This window comes from Erpetoichthys calabaricus, chromosome 1, assembly GCF_900747795.2.
Source record: "Erpetoichthys calabaricus chromosome 1, fErpCal1.3, whole genome shotgun sequence".
In the NCBI taxonomy this organism is placed as follows: domain Eukaryota; kingdom Metazoa; phylum Chordata; class Cladistia; order Polypteriformes; family Polypteridae; genus Erpetoichthys; species Erpetoichthys calabaricus.
Window position 1 is genome coordinate 356292832 of NC_041394.2, and position 17788 is coordinate 356310619.

Consider the following 17788-nt stretch of genomic DNA (forward strand, 5'->3'; position numbering starts at 1 on the left):
TGTCGACTCCCATTTTTATTTTAACGTACCCAGAAGCAACTTGCTTCATACATGAAAAGCCCGGAGTCTCTTTAGGATGTTCGGTGTGCTGTGGCCCTTCTTAACCTGCGCCACTGTGTTATCAGACCAGTCCGGTTTGTTGTTGATGTGAACCCCCAGGTACTCGTAGCTCTGCACATTTCTGTATTCTCCTCCCTAATGGCGATTGGTCTCGGAGGGTCTTTGGTTGGCCTGAAGTCCACCAGCAGCTCCTCCTGTCTGTAATGCCGTGTTAGACCAGTTTGAACCAGTGTCTCCTTCGTTTATAAACATTATAAATGGATTTAAGGTTACTTTTTGTCCAGGTATTATTCTAATACGTTTATGGAGAGGGTCATTAAATACACTCGCACCATATATTTTGTATATTATTAATTTATCTCCTACCACTGGAACTGTGCCTGCCAATTTTAAACATGCAGTGTTTACGGAAAAAAACAACCATAATAAGGATGACTTAAATAATTTTAGACCGATTTCTCGACTACCTTTCCTATCTAAAATACTTGAGAAAGTTGTTTTCCAGGAGCTTCAGATCTTTTTGGATTGTAATGGTGGTCAAAGTTTTCAGTCCGGTTTTAAAATTTATCGCAGCACTGAAGTTGCCTTACTCAGGATTGTTAATATTTTACTTTCAGCTAACTCTGGGGTCTTGACAGTTTTAGTGCTTTTGGATTTAACTGCAGCCTTTGATACCATTGATCACAACATATCGTCAAGGCTGGATAAGTGACTAGGAATCCGAGGGGGTCCACTAGCTTGGTTCAAATCTTATTTCACTAATAGGACTTTTTCAGTTGGTAACAAATCTGTCTTTTCCTCTACAGCTTGTTTGAAATATGCTGTTCCACAGGGGTCTATTCTGGGTCCTTTGTTGTTTTCTTTGTATTTAATACCTCTTGTGTTCACATTTCTCAAATATGGCATTTCATTTCATTTTTACGCTGATTTTTACTATGACTAAGGAGTCCTTAAATTCACTACATAAATGTTATGATGATGTCAAACATTGGATGGTCATAAATTTTTTTAATCTCAGAGTAAGACTGAGGTTATTGTATTTGAACCAATGGCTTCTGATGGGGCTGTCAGGGATCAGCTCAGCTCATTAGCTGGATTTTGCAAAATTCTTCTTCTTCTTTTGGCTACTCCCATTAGGGGTTGCTACAGCAGATCATCTTCTTCCATATCTTTCTGTCCTCTGTATCTTGTTCTGTTACACCCATCACCTGCATGTCCTCTCTCACCACATCCATAAACCTTCTCTTAGGCCTTCCTCTTTTTCTCTTCCCTGGCAGCTCTATCCTTAGCATCCTTCTCCCAATATACCCAGCATCTCTCCTCAGCACATGTCCACAGCAATGCAATCTCGCCTCTCTGACTTTGTCTCCCAATTGCCCAACTTGAGCTGACCCTCTAATGTCCTCATTTCTAACCCTATCCATCCTCGTCATACCCAGTGCAAATCTTACCATCTTTAACTCTGCCACCTCCAGCTCTGTAGTTCTAGATAGATAGATAGCTCCAAAGTTTTGGAATGCTCTGCCAATTGAAATTAGGTCAGCACCATCAACTGAAATGTTTAGATCAAGACTGAAAACACACCTGTTTTCAATTGCTTTTAACTGTATATGAGTAACTCTGGTATCCATTTATTTTTTATATTTAGTGTTTTTTTGTTAATTGTTTATCTGCTATGTGGTTCCTCTAACTTAGTTGTTTTAGTATTTATGTAATTTTTGTTTGTTTGTTTATTGATTTACTTTTGATATTTTGTGATTTTTTTTTTTTTTTATTGTACAGCACATCAGTTTACACTTAGTGTTTTTTAAATTGTGCTTTATAAATAAATTGTGTTTTTTTGATATGAGCTCCTTTGTCTTACCGGTGTTGAGTTGCAGAGCACACAGAGGCCTGCAGTGTTTGGGGAGGACTGGACTGGCAAGAATGAGTCAAACTTGTTGAAGATCTGCTTCCGTACATTAGTTCTGCTCTTGTTTCCTTCCTGTGCATGTTTTTCAGCTGCCAGTGATGATCCTCACCCCATTCCACACTTCCTTCATGTTGTTTGGTTGTAACTTGCGGTCACGTTTGTCTCTGTAGTGGACTTTCTCCTCACGGAGCTGTTGCTTCACCTCTGACTGCACCACCTTGATTTCATCCTTATCTCCAGACCTACAGGCTTTCTTCTTCATATTCAGTAGGCTTTCAGGTTTTTTGTGATCCATCGTTTGTTTTTGGGGAAACAGCACACTGCCTTTGTGAGGACTGTGCTATCCACAGAAAACTTGATGTAGTCTGTGATACAGTGGCTGACACCCTCAGTGTCCTGGCTGTGTGAGTCACAAAGCATATCCCACTCAGCGTTCTCAAAGGTGTCCTTCAGATCATCCTCCGCCTTTGTTGTTCATTCCTGAATGGTCCTGCTGGTGATTAGTAGCTGCTTCACAATGAGTTTATATGTGGGTATGAGCTGTAACAAATTATGGTCTGATCGGCATAAAGGTGGCAAAGCACCAGAGTTATATGCCTCTTTAACATTGGCGCACAGCAAGTCCAGGGTCTTGTTATCCTTTGCTGTACAGTCCACCAACTAGTTAAAAATCAGTGAGGGTGCAGGAAAGTGAAACAGGGTCAAACACCCCAGAAATTGTGATGAAAGCACGGGGATGGTCAGTAGAGTTTGCTTATTAGAGAATATACTGTGCCTGTTGTGATTGCCGCATCTGCAGAGGGGAGATATAAACTATCAGCACAATGGCGTGTGACAACTGTCTCAGCATATAATATTATAAAAAAATAAGAAATAACAACAAAGAAAACCAAACACGGGTGCTGCTGTTAAACGTGGCTTATTGTGGCAGCACTAGATGTTCCTTTTTAAAATCCATGCATTGTTTAAATGGACAATTTATATAAAATATGACAGACTCCCATGTTTCATTGCTAGAGCTAAACCAGTAATGCCTGTTAGTGAGCATTAGAGAAGTTAATAGAGATTTGTGGTTTGTGTTACTGCCTTACAGTTCTGTCAGACTGAATTTGAATCTCAGCCTGTTTTTAAGTCTCTATGCAGTTTCCATGTCTACTCTTTTATTCTTATTTTCTCCACTTCTCTAAAGATGCTCAAGTTTAGTGGCCAGGCAAGTTTGTCTTATCTTGGTGTGGTCGTGGTCTTGAATGTGAGTGGACCCTATGATGGTCGATTAGCTATTTCCTGACCTGTACAGGTACTCTGGTTTTCGTCCCGGTTTTTTTTTGCACTGGACTTTGGTGGCGAGGTGGAAGCCAAGTCCAATTTGGTGACTGCTACATGTAACTGTATCATGCAGAGCCCAGCCAGGCTCTGTGGGTCACCCCTGTGTGCCACTCTTATGTGAACACCACTGTCAGGACTAGCATCCCTTTCCTGGTCAAGACCCAATAATAAGATGTTCTTTGTCCCGCCCCACCACTGATTACCCATAACAAAGTGGTCTGTCAGGATCTCGCATCTCCAGACAATGGAGCTCTAAGGAAGACTGAGGTACATGAGAACTCCACCATGCCAACGTCTCTGTACTTGGAGGTGCAGCTATTTAATAGGAGTTTATCACTGTTGTAATTATTAAACTCTTTATGGTGTTGCATGTTTGTGTGGAACGTTTACTTTCACAAGATGAAACTGATAAATGTGAAACTTGTTTCCAGTTAAAAATTGTAATACAATTTTGTTTCAGATATTTTAATGTTCATTAAGACTTGTACCATTTAGCTGCTGTCCCTTGTCATCAATTCCCCTTTGTCCAGACAGTTTATTTTGTAAACCCTCTGCTGACGCCTAATGCCTCTGTCATACACGTTGTGTGAGCCAAGTTCTATATTAACGTTTTTCTGTTCAGTTAATATGAAAATATGTTCAATTTATTCTGTAGTTCAAGATTAATTTATATATCAAGAATAGGGCTAGATAATTATTCAGTCCTAATTGGGTTTTGTTACTTTTTAAGAAGGGGTGCTGGATAGTGGGAATTATTGGAAATAGGAAGTTATTGCACGTTTTTGTGTGGATTGATAAGGTTGTTGAAACACTCAGTTTTCTTACTGTGTCTGCTTTGAGTTTCATTTTGACTGTGGAAAATAAACGTTTTGTTTTTTATAAAACAATGGAGTGGATTAATGTCAAACACCAAGGACTGGACACGCATAAGTTCCTGCCGTAGACGCACGTTGTTTCGCACCTACACTTCTATTTTCTTTATTTGCTGTGTTGATTCTGTGGCACTGAGCAGTTCAGTTCTTGTTCCTGTTTTGTAATTTCTGTAAAGCGCCTTTTGATGTTGTCTGCTGTAGGAAATTTTAATTGATCATTCAGTTAATTATCACTTTTGTCTTTGGTAATGCTGGTAATTAATTAAAGCAATTAAGAACACGGCCACAAAGGGACACCAAATTAATGAAAGTTTAGTGAGGCCTCTCTGTTTTACTTTCCAGCTAGGAAACCTGAAATATGAAGAGATCTGTACAAGTTATGAATGATGGCCATAAATCGGTGAAATTCAACATTAAACACCCTTACTGTCTCTGTTGTCGTTTGCTACAGTAATCGACTTATTACACAAATAACCCAAACATTCTTGCTGCAATTCACAAAATAATACAATTTATTTATAGCATAAGGATAATAGAAGATGGATAAATGCAAATATAAATTATGATGTTAGATAACGGATAATAACAGACACAAACGTAAAACTACATTAGATTAGTTTTTTTTCTCTCCTATAGAAAAATGTACAACTTATGAATTCTGATTTTTTTTTTTTCTCTTCTCAGTTCCAGTGGTTCAGATCGCTGCATTCTTCATCTTGTTATAAAGTTACTGTTGCCTGCGCGGTGGCGTTCATTTGCTCACAGCTCGTCTGCACTGCCTTACCGGCCCTGCAGGTTGTGTCTGCTACAGTGAGATGTGGCTCTGCACTTTCCATCTGAGTTTAGGGAGAAACGTTTAACAGAAAGAAATGATCCTTCGCAAGGTTATTACCTTCAGTTTTAGTGGCACCAGTACCATAATACATTAGCTGCTGTGTTTTGTCAATTAAATCAAACTCAATAGTTCTCAGGATCAAAGCAGGTGTACTTATAGTTTGATGTGAGTGAGGCTTTGTTCCTTTCTTGGTTGGCTTCCTCCAAACACATGGAAAGATCTTCAGCATGATTTCTTTTGTTTTAGGAGCTTGTCTCCTTTTTCGTCATGGTAACACTATCTGAAGTTTCTTTTGAGGTTCCACAGTCCATGTCAGTCCTGTAGGTTGCTACTATCGCCATGTCTTCTAAAAAATTGGTGATTAGTGATTTGCCATATCAAGCAAGATGACTGTGTGGCTTTTAAGATACCATCTCGGCTTGTGCACTAGCTATTCTTCTGCAAAGTTTGGGCTCATGTCCCCCTCCTACAACTCCAGTGCAGACAAATCTTCCACCTTTCCAATCGAGCACAGTTGCCCCTCAGAGTAAAGCGGATGCTCCAATGTCTGTTATGGCCAAACCTTGTAAGCTATGGACATCCAAAGTTATAGTCAGACTGAGAGCTGTAAGCTTAATGACATGATCTGTGTCTTACTAGGGGGCTCCGCCCCCTGCTCGCTTCGCTCGCCAACCCCTGGTGTTGGGAATGACAAAGAGCGTGATGTATGAATGAGATATAGAATAGTGTGACGGTGTAGATGATGCAAATAGAAAGCAAACAATAAAGTGTGTGGCACAGTGTAAAGGTTTATTAGAAAATTTCTTTGTACACGCCGTTTAAGTGTAAAAGGTAATTCCAGCTCAGAACTTGTAAGGTCATTTAAGATGGTTATTGTTGTGATCAGAGTCAAGTTTGTCAGAGCTTAGAAAGAATTGTGTCTTTCCAGGAAGTAATGGAATGACTTGTGTATTTATGTTTTCCACATTAATATTTTTTGGACATAATATAGTGCGTTGTGTTAAAAGGGGCATTTGGTCTAATGAGATTGCTGTTCCAAATCTCTCTGTAACTAAGTCGTCGCACATAAAGGCTTGAGGAATTGTAATAATATGTGGCTGAAGTCCATCTGTATTGGTGAGTGTACCATCTCTCAGTTGTAATAAGTAATTGTTATGATCTGGTTTTGGACATCGTATCTTTTTTACTAACTGTATCTTTTGAAAGCAATGCCAATTGTCTGCGTATTTTAAGGTGCACTGAACAATAGCTGAGTGCATGGCATCTGGAAGAATAGCTAATCACTGTTTAAAATCTCCTCCTCATAAAAGTACCTTTCCTCCAAATCGAATATTATTATTCATAAACGTTTGTTCATGCTATTGAACATTCATCAATAAACAACATTTTTTCAAGACGCATGTCACGTGCAGTGCCACCGTTAATGTTCATAGTGGATTCCGATTTGTAGAATGTAATGTAGTTGATAAAGATTTCACTTTCAGGTACATCGTCAGTTATAAGCTTGTGTAGATATTCAGTATATGAATGTAAAGAAGGCAGTCTAATTTGACCCTTTTGACAACAACGTGTAAATGTATAACTTGTATTGCCAGTTGTTTCTTCAGGGAAGTGAACTGAATGACAATGATTGCAAATGACATTCATTAATCCGAATGAATTTTCCTGGTGTATGTTTTGCTTGTGCCGTTTGAGAGGCGCGTTGTTGCATGTGTAGTATTTGGGACGTGTTGTTTTGGAGCTGTAATCGATTTGCCTGTGCTGTGTGAGAAGCCCGTTGTAGCCTTCGCTGCCATTAACGTATGTCTGAGACGGGAGGTGTTTCGTTTTGAATCCGTGCCTGTTGCGATGCAGCACTTTGATTGATAGTTTGCGTCATGTGGATCTAGGATGTAGATTTGTGCATATTAAATGAACTATTGTAGGATCTAATGCAGTTCATAGTGATGGGTGATGCTGTTGATTTTCTTTTTGATCCGATACCAGGAGATACTGAGGCCAGCATTGGCGATGCTGATACCAACACTAATGCACCCAGGGTGTCCTCTTGTAGGAATGGTTGATCTTCTATAAAAACTTAGTGTGTGTGGATGTCAAAAAGTCACATTGTAAACACTTTGCATTAGTAGACTATTACATATAGTGCCAAAGATCAGACTTGTTTATTAACAGAAATTATTAAAAGTTTTCAGTTCCTGCAAACAATCTGTGGAAGACCAACAAGCATTAGTGTTACGTGTTTTTTTTTTTTTTTTTTTTAAATATGTAAAACACATAAATTTTTTGGCTCAACAAAATTTTTTTACTGTAAAAAGCGCAAAACACAATGTACACAGTGTGAAGTGTAAAAAGTATAATAATGATGCAAATACCAAGCGAGCGTCACTTTCGGATTCATCAGAATTGTTTTCGATTTCCCTGTCTGTTTCAGTTGCACTTCCTGAAGACAGATTCACTTCATAATCACTGCTGATGAGATGCTCCCCAACATCACTGCTCGTATCACTGGCAAGAGCGGGCAACACTTGGGCTGTAAAAAAAACTAGAGATGCCATTATTACTGGGCACGCCTGCAGGAGTTCCTTGGGAAACACTCGGGACTGCCGCTTAAAGCTCTGTTTTTACAGTTCCAGTGAAATAAAGCTAATAATGGACCTGATAAATATACAGATTTTGAAAATGTGTTCAATGTCAATTCATCAAGCTATAACTGTAATTTACTCCTCACTAAAAGCAGACATTGTTTTCTGTCTAGTCAAACAGTTTCAAGACCCTCACATCAGTTTACAGTACTAACGTTATTGGGCACTGCCTGCCTTTCTGGAAGGCTTTTATAAGAGTCCACTACAGGCCTTTGGCACCTGTGCCAGTCTCTTTAGCCTGAGTGTCTCTGCTCTCTTCTGATCTCTTCTAGTTCAACAATGTGTCTGACTTCAATGTGTTCTACCAGGTTTGTGGTGTTGCCTTAATAACGTACGGCCTTCTGACACGTATCTCATTTTCCATCATTATTGCTCAGTGTAGTAAAATAACTCCAAACAATGCCGCACTTTCTTTTGGCCCTTGCCTCACATTCTCGGTCACTCTGCTTTGGCTGGTGGACCGCTGCACTGCCATTATGAATGCAGGACGATGAAAAACGCACAAGAAAAAGTACTCCCACTTCACACATCCATCCATCCATCCATCCTCCCTCTTCTGCTTATCCGAGTTCGGGTAGCAGGGGCAGCAGCTTGAGCAGAGATGCCCAGACTTCCCTCTCCCTGGCCACTTCTTCTAGCTCTTCTGGTAGAATCCCGAGGCGTTCCCAGGCCAGCCGAGAGACATGTCCTGTGTCTTTCCCGGGGCGTCCTCCCGGTTTGACGTGCCCGGAACACCTCACCAGGGAGGCGTCCAGGAGGCATCCTGATCAGATGCCCGAGCCACCTCATCCAACTCCTTTCGATGCGGAGGAGCAGCAGCTCTACTCTGAGCCCCTCCCGGATGACTGAGCTTCTCACCCTATCTTTAAGGGAAAGCCCAGACACCCTGCGGAGGAAACTCATTTCAGCCGCTTGTATTCGCGAACTCTTTCTTTCGGTCACTACCCATAGCTCATGACCATAGGTGAGGGTAGGAACATAGATCAACTGGTAAATTGAGAGCTTTGCCTTTCAGCTCAGCTCCTTTTTCACCACGACAGACCGATGCAGAGCCTGCATCACTGTGGATGCCGCACCGATCTGCCTGTCCATCTCGCGCTCCATTCTTCTCTCACTCGTGAACAAGATCCAGAGATACTTGAACTCCTCCACTTGGGGCAGGATCTCGTTCCCAACCCTGAGAGGGCACTCCACCCTTTTCCGGCTGAGGACTATGGTCTTGGATTTGTAGGTGCTGATTACCATCCTAGCTGCTTCACACTCGTTTGCGAGCCGATCCAGAGAGAGCTGAAGATCATGACCTGATGAAGCAAACAGGACAACATCATCTACAAAAAGCAGTGACCCAACCCTGAGTCCACCAAACCTGACCCCCTCAACGCCCTGGCTGCGCCTACAAATTCTGTGCATAAAAGTGATGAACAGAATCGGTGACAAAGGGCAGCCCTGGCGGAGTCCAACTCTCACTGGAAACGGGTTCGACTTACTGCCGGCAATGCGGACCAAGCTCTGACACCGATCGTACAGGGACAGAACAGCCCTTACCAGGGGGTCCGGTACCCCATACTCTCGGAGTACCCCCACAGGATTCCCCAAGGGACACAGTCGAATGCCTTTTCCAAGTCCACAAAACACATGTAACTGGTTGGGCAAACTCCCATGCACCCTCCGGGACTCTGCTAAGGGTGTAGAGCTGGTCCACTGTTCCGCGACCAGGACGAAAACCACACTGTTCCTCCTGAATCCGAGGCTCGATTATCTGACGGACCCTCCTCTCCAGAACCCCTGAATAGACTTTTCCAGGGAGGCTGAGGAGTGTTCTCCCTCTACAGTTGGAACACACCCTCCGGTCCCCCTTCTTAAAGAGGGGGACCACCACCCTGGTCTGCCAATCCAGAGGCACTGTCCCTGATGTCCATGCGATGTTGCAGAGGCGTGTCAACCAAGACAGTCTTACAACATCCAGAGCCTTGAGGAACTCCGGGCGTATCTCATCTACCCCTGGGGCCCTGCCACCAAGGAGTTTTTTTACCACCTCATTGACCTCAGTCCCAGAGATGGGGGAGCCCACCTCCGAGTCCCCAGGCTCTGCTTCCTCATTGGAAGGCATGTTATTGGGATTGAGGAGGTCTTCGAAGTACTCCCCCCACCGACCCACAACGTCCTGAGTCGACGTCAGCAGCGCACCATCACCACCATATACAGTGTTGACACTGTACTGCTTCCCCCTCCTGAGACGCCGGACGGTGGACCAGAATCTCCTCGAAGCCATCTGAAAATCGCTCTCCGTGGCCTCCCCAAACTCCTCCCATGCCCGAGTTTTTGCCTCCGCAACCACAAAGCCGCATTCCGCTTGGCCTGCCAGTACCTATCAGCTGCCTCCAGAGTCCCACAGGACAAAAGGTCCTGTAGGACTCCTTCTTCAGCTTGGCGGCATCCCTCTCCGCCGGTGTCCACCAACGGGTTCAGGGATTGCCGCCATGACAGGCACCGACCACCTTACGGCCACCTCAACAATAGAGGCACGGAACATGACCCATTCGGACTTGGGATGTGGTTGAAGTTCTGCAGAAAGGTGGGAGTTGAAGCTACTTCTGACAGGGGGCTCTGCCATACGTTCCCAGCAGACCCTCACAACACATTTGCGTCTACCAGGCCTGACTTGTATCCTCCCCCACCATCGAAGCCTACTCACATCCAGGTGGTGATCAGTTGACATCTCCGCCCCTCTCTTCACCCGAGTGTTTAAGACATGTGGCCGCAAGTCTGGCTACATAACCAGAAAGTTGATCGTCGAACTGAGGCCTAGGGTGTCGTGGTGCCAAGTGCACATTTGAACACCCCTATGCTTGAACATGGTGTTTGTTATGGATAATCCGTGACAAGCACAGAAGTCCAATAACACAACACCACTCGGGTTCAGATTCCTCCCAATCACGCACCTTACAGGTCTCACTGTCATCACCCACGTGGGCATTGAAGTCTACCAGCAGAACGAGGGAGTCTCCAGAAGGTATGCCCTCTAGCACACCATCCAGGAACTCCCAAAAAGGGTGGGTACTCCAAACTGTTGTTCGGCACATACACACAAACAACAGTTAGGACGCGTTCCCACCCCCCCCCCCCACCCAAAGGCAGAGGTAGCCCACCCTCTTGTCCACCGGGGTAAACCACAATGAACAGGCTCCAAGTTGGGGGGCAATAAGTATGCCCACACCCTCTTGGCGCCTCTCACTGGGGCCAACTCCAGAGTGGTACAGAGTCCAGCCCCTCTCAAGGAGATTGGTTCCAGAGTCCAAGCTGTGCATCGAGGTGAGCCCGACTATATCTAGCCGGAACCTCTCGACCTCGCGCACTAGCTCAGGCTCCTTCCCCTTCAGAGAGGTGAAATTCCACGTCCCAAGAGCCAGCTTCTGTAGCCGAGGATCGGACTGCCAAGGTCCCCGCCTTTGGCCACCACCCAACTCACACTGCACCCGACCTCCTTGGCCCCTCCCATAGGTGGTGAGCCCATGGGAAGGGGGACCCACATTGCCTCTTCAGGCTAGGCCCGGCCACCAGGCTCTCGCCATCGAGCCCCACCTCCAGACCTGGCTCCAGAGGGGGGGCCCTGGTGACCCGCATCCGGGCAAGGGAAAATGTCGTCCAAAGTTTTGATTCATCATTGAAGGTTTGTTAAACCGCTCTTTGTCTCATTCCTCACCTAGGACCAGTTTGCCTTGGGTGGCCCTACCAGGGGCATAAAGCCCCGGATAACAGAGCTCCTAGGATCATCTTGACACGCAAACCCCTCCACCATGATAAGGTGGCGGTTCAAGGAGGGACACTTTACACAGCATGTTTAATTTAATAATCATACTCTCACCATCAAATGTTTTTTAAAAATAATTTGTAATAAATTTGCACATTACTGAAAATGTGTAATTTTTATATGTTTAATGTGAACATTGATGTTTAAATCAAAAGTTCAGGATCAGAAACATTGATGAAAACCGGCATGTCCGCAGAGCCTTTAAATTGCCCGACGGTCCACAGGGTGAGCAACACACCAAAGCTGGAGCTCAGCTGTTTATATCACGGCCCCTCGTGTTCTCACTGGTTGATTTGCTTTTTCTCTCTTCCTGTATTAAATGTCTTGTCCTCACACATCTCTAATTTTATTAGGACTGCACTACCCCATACCAGCTTAGTTCAGGCCCTGGGGATTCCCAAATTAAAACATGGACTTGTATCACCAGCTCTTTTATTGCTAAGAATTGGTTTAAAATTTCATAGTAAAGCCTGAACCACCATCTGATCAGCGTTGTTATGGGTGGGTTTACAAGTCAAACAAAGTACAAGTGTAGTTTTGACACAAAGTTTGACTCACCATCACTAATAAAGGTAACTCAATAGAAATACTGCGATGAGAACATGAAAATGTATTGTGAGGTGAATTACTAATTAAGAAGCACACAAAAATCCGCCAGTAAAAACCCTGCAGACCCCCACCACAAACCAAAGCTTATGTAACATAAGTGAACAAGAAAATGGTGCTAATTGAAACAAAACTCTCAATACCACCCCAGCTGACCAGCCACACATGTTTAAAAGCCAGTAAATAATTTAAAACACAAGGAAACCATGGCTGGGAAAAGCCACCACTGAGAATAAACAGACCACCTGTAACTGTCTGACAAAAATCTTTTGGATGGAATTTGTAGCAGGGCTAAGGTTTGCCACTCTGTTTGTCAAAAAGGTGATGGCACCAGCTTTTATCCCCATCTGCCAGACTCCTCCACCAATACAAAGTAAAACCAAAACCATAAAATCCATTTAAACACCACAACCAACTTAAACATCTACCTGGCCTGCCTGTCTTGGTCACTACACGTGGTGTCTTTGGTCCAGTAAGGTGGTCCCCTCCTGACAAGCACACTTTAATAAAGATTGTCATCACATATGGCACTTCAGCTCTATGATGATGCATGTTCACTCCATGCTCCCATCTTGCTTCTGGGAGCCCTCAAACCCGACACTGTCGGTAATGTCACCAATGAGCTAGGCAGTGAGGCACAACAAAGCAAGGGGATGGTACAAAAAGTGTAAAGTGCTTTTATTTAAAACCAACAAAACAAGACAAAGTGTTCAAATAAATAAGTGCAGTGCATTCAGATCTTTAAATAAATAATCCAATAAAACAGATGACTGTGGAGGTTAAAATTCAATAGAAAAAAAATCCTTTAAAACAACAAGGTTAAAACAATGGCATGAACCAATCTCTTTAAAACAAAGCCCAGTGAATTCTTTAACTGGTGACTGGTGACTCCCTTGCTTCTCCCATTCATGCTATGCCTCAGGGGAGCCACCCTACCTGCAACTGGCCTTCCTTCTACCTTCTGGTCTGGAGGCTTTCCGGCCAGGATGCTCGCGCTGGGGAATTAATCTTCCAAGCCTCCCGACTCCCACTGCCTTCTCAGCCTTACATGTCCAGTAGTGCTGGGCGGTATACCGGTCAATACTGGAGACCGTTTTTTATTTTTGTTATGATATGGATTTTTCTTATACCGCAGCACTGGTTTAAATTGCCTAAACAACGTTCAGAACATGGCAGAGTGGGAAAATGTTTAAGGGGGACCTTTTTCACTGCTGCACTGCTAAACAGGCATACAACGGAGTACATGCTGTCGCTACCTGATCTGCATGCCTGCCCAATTTGCGCATGCAGGCGTATTGAAAGCCTAGCGTAGCATAATGTGTTCATGCATGCGTTAAACAGATTGGGCAGCACCATAAAGTGTGCAGTGACGTAGCCTTTCAATATGCACGCACGTGGGGATTGGGTCGGTAACAGGAACCAAGTAGTGACACACGCTGCATGCGCTTAATGAAAAAAACAAAAAAAATCCACTTTACAGCACGGCTGTATCTGAACTGTGCATGCCGATTCACAATTTGACATTGCGGTATATTCATTTTAGTTCCACATTAGTTTACTATAATGAAAATATTCATCCTGCTAAATAAACAAAGCCGCTTTCGTGTCTTAACATTGACATCCAAGGTTCAATTGCCGTAAGGGGAAGCATAGATGTGCATACCTGATGAGCCCCAATTAGGCCGAAACACATGTTGTGTACTCCTTGTATTATTTGGCAGGTATTTGTGTGTGTGCGTGTATAAGTATGTAGTGTTTTTATTTTTCCACTAAAGTAATAAATTATATAAAGTCCCCTTTCTGTTTTGATCTATTGTTGCAATTTCCTTCAATGGACAAATTGTATTTGTTTAAAAATATCTTTAGATATCAATTATTATCTATATATATATATATTATTAAGGAGAGTTGGGATCTGTGTGGCTGTGTTTGTGGAGGGACGGAGAGTTAAGGCGGGTGTTGGAGTCACGTGATCATCTCCCCACCCATTCACCTGATTTCATTCATTTCATTTCACTCCGAGCTGAGCTCCGCAGCTGACGCGGTCTTGCCGTCCTTTCTCCTTTACTGATTTACTGTTTAGTAGACGCGGTACTTACTGAATAGTATTTTTTCCTTTAGTGTTTCTTAGTGTTTAGTAGACACGGTGTTCCGGTGTTTCTAGCGGTGTTGCGGTTTAGTGTTACTTTCTACTTCGTTTTTGTACTTCAGTGTTTAATAATAAATAATAATAATTCATTACATTTATTTAGTGCTTTTCTCAGTACTCAAAGCGCTAAAATAGTGAGTGATACTCAGCTGATCGCATTGTTGAAGCAGCACAGCACACAGAGCCGGTCTTAGGAAGAAGCGACCGCTTCGGGCCCACTGCGCCCAAGGTTTTTTTTTTTTTCCTGTAATGCGAGGCTGCTGTGGAGGGCCCAATGGAGCAACAGACTCCTTCACTCCAACCTCTATTACTAATTTTTTTATATATATAATTCACGGACAACATATTCCATCACCTAATTACTCCATGTGGACATCTCAACCCGGCACTCCAATCTTCATTACGCTTCACTCAGGCCCGCATGCCTGTTGCCTCCTCCACGGCTGGGAAATCGTCAAAAAGTGATGGTTGTAGATGCCCGGAAAACGCATTTCTGCAGCTCAGAATGCAGGAAATCGCTTGGCGGCCGGGGCTCTGCCCTGGACCCCCTAGCTGCAGGGGTCGGGCCCCTTACGGGACCCTTGGTATCAATTTGCTTCGGGCTTGCTCTGCAGCATAACGGAGCCGGTGGGACAGGCGGGTGTGGTAGCGTAGGTGAGCGGCGATAGCAAGCAGCAGAAAGCACAGCAGGATTTGGATGTTCCAATACACAGCCATAAACAGTAACGCTTGGTAATTTCAGTCGTGATCGCCCCGGAGCTATAAGCCATAAACCAGGTTAGTATGAACATCAGATCAGTTCCCGGTCGTAGGGTACTGTAAGATGAAACGGGAGCAGATCAGCATAGCGAATATAATCACGGAGACAGATCATCCCGAGGTGCAAAGAAATGTTCGTAGGTCTCGTCCCGTGATCCACAGACTCAGCTGTTCTCAGTAAAGTGGAGTCCATAAAATCTGTAAATATTGAGCCAAATCCATGCAATTCGAGTCAGCTGTATCCACGAACTATAATTACAATAAAGGAAATAAAACAAGCATAAGAAAGTGCAGAATTAAGGCAAATTTTGCGAAAAGGGTTGTTAACAGGGAGGAGCGGCAACAACAAGCGTGCGCCAACGTCACCTCACCTGCTACAATAAAGCAGTTATAATAAAGAAGTTTAGTAGACTTTTACTTTATCTCATTTAGTGTTCTTCCCAGCGGTGTTGCCGTTTTTTAGTGTTAGTGTCTACTTAGTGTTTGTGTTTAGTGTTATGGAAGGAGTGATCTTACCACTGTCAGATTTTGCAATGAATGAGTTGGTAAATAATGATTATTTATCAACAGATCACATGAGCAAATTCAACGAAATTTTAGCTGCGCATACAATTTTCCAACCTCAAAAGGTTTTGCTAATGTGGACTCCTGACATACCTATAATGCCCATTCCACAAAATGCAAAACATATTCAAATATTACCTTCTGCAGCTATTGAACGAGTGACTCAGTGGGTGTGTACCTATTATGATGTTGCTGTAATTCATGTCTATGACAGTTTAAACGCTGATAAAAAAATTCAACCTCACCGAAGAGCAGCTTCGTTTCCTTCATGCTTTGTTTCCTTTTAAACCTCCCATAGTTTATGAAGACGCATAGCAACAATTAAATCATACAGATTCTGGTGTATTCTCAATTGCATTTGCTGTGTGTATTTTTTTAGGGATTGACCCAAGGGATCAAGTTTTTAATATTTCTTCAATGCGAAATCACTTACAAATAATTTTTGTTACTCGACATTTGCTTCCATTCCCTGTCGAAAGTAGCCGACGGGCAACACCATTTACAAGTATTCAGTGCATTCAAAGACCTGTACGAAGTACGGCCACTAACACAGTCACTCATAAAAGGGGAGATGACTCGGTGCAGGAAATGGGGATTGAAACTACCTTGGAAGACATGCAATCAACGAGGCGATTAAACGGATCTCAATTGGCAGATGGCTGAGAAGCTACCCAACTTACTTTTCTCTCTCTCTTGCGCTGACTTTCTCTGATCCTGACGTAGGGGGATTGAGCAGGGGGACTGTTCGCACACCTAGACGATACGGACGCCCGTCTAAAAATGCTGAAAGATTATCTTCACGTTGCTATCTTTTGTACAGCTGCTTCCTGAAAGGACATGCTGCACGGTGCTTCGCATACTTAAAAGCACGAAGGGCACGTATTGATTTTCTCTCTCTCTCTCTCTCTCTCTCTCTCTCTCTCTCTCTCTCTCTCTCTCTCTCTCTCTCTCTCTCTCTCTCTCTCTCTCTCTCTCTCTCTCTCTCTCTCTCTCTCTCTCTCTCTCTCTCTCTCTCTCTCTGCTCCTGACGGAGGGGGTGTGAGCTGCCGCCTTCAACAGCTTTGTGCCGCGGTGCTTCGCATACTTAAAAGCAAACAGCCCTATTGATTTGTTTGCTCCTTTAAAGAGGAAGATATGTTTGCATTCTTTTAATTGTGAGACTGAACTGTCATCTCTGTCTTGTCATGGAGCACAGTTTAAACTTTTGAAAAAGAGACAAATGTTTGTTTGCAGTGTTTGAATAACATTCCTGTCTCTCTACAACCTCCTGTGTTTCTGTGTAAATCTGTGACCCAAGCATGACAATATAAAAATAACCATATAAACTTATGGTTTCTACTTCGCGGATTTTCTTATTTCGCGGGTGGCTCTGGAACGCAACCCCCACGATGGAGGAGGGATTTCTGTATATTCACATATGCTTACATTTAAAATCCGCGATGGAGTGAAGCCGCGAAAGACGAAGCGCGATATAGCGAGGGATCACTGTGTGTATATATATATATATATAATATATATATATATATATACACACAGGTGCTGGTCATAAAATTAGAATATCATGACAAAGTTGATTTATTTCAGTAATTCCATTCAAAAAGTGAAACTTGTATATTAGATTCATTCATTACACACAGACTGATGTATTTCAAATGTTTATTTCTTTTAATGTTGATGATTATAACTGACAACTAATGAAAGTCCCAAATTCAGTATCTCGGAAAATTAGAATATCAATTAAGACCAATGCAAAAAAGTATTTTTAGAAATGTTGGCCAACTGAAAGGTATGAACATGAAAAGTATGAGCATGTATAGCACTCAATATTTAGTTGGGGCTCCTTTGGCCTGGATTACTGCAGCAATGCAGCGTGGCATGGAGTCGATCAGTCTGTGGCACTGCTCAGGTGTTATGAGAGCCCATGTTGCTCTGATAGTGGCCTCCAGCTCTTCTGAATTGTTGGGTCTGGCGTATTGCATCTTCCTCTTCACAATACCCCATAGATTTTCTATGGGGTTAAGGTGAGGCGAGTTTGCTGGCCAATCAAGAACACTGTGTGCAGGTGCCAGGTCCTGTTGGAAAATGAAATCTGCATCTCCATAAAGTTCGTCAGCAGCAGGAAGCAAGAAGTGCTCTAAAACTTCCTGGTAGACAGCTGCGTTGACCTTGGACCTCAGAAAACACAATGGACCAACACCAGCAGATGACATGGCACCCCAAACCATCACTGACTGTGGAAACTTTACACTGGG

The 17788-nt window shown here is 43.3% G+C and overlaps 3 protein-coding genes across 8 annotated transcripts in view; 2 read left to right on the plus strand and 1 right to left on the minus strand.

Annotated features, from left to right (window-relative positions):
• Window positions 1-17788, minus strand: part of LOC114665494 (zinc finger protein 239-like) — a 541579-nt gene that overhangs the window by 350052 nt on the left and 173739 nt on the right. The gene's annotated exons all lie outside the window — the stretch shown is intronic.
• The window catches only part of LOC114665322 (zinc finger protein ZFP2-like), a 439810-nt gene that overhangs the window by 91869 nt on the left and 330153 nt on the right, over window positions 1-17788 (plus strand). The gene's annotated exons all lie outside the window — the stretch shown is intronic.
• Window positions 1-17788, plus strand: part of LOC114642351 (zinc finger protein OZF-like) — a 449463-nt gene that overhangs the window by 483 nt on the left and 431192 nt on the right. The gene's annotated exons all lie outside the window — the stretch shown is intronic.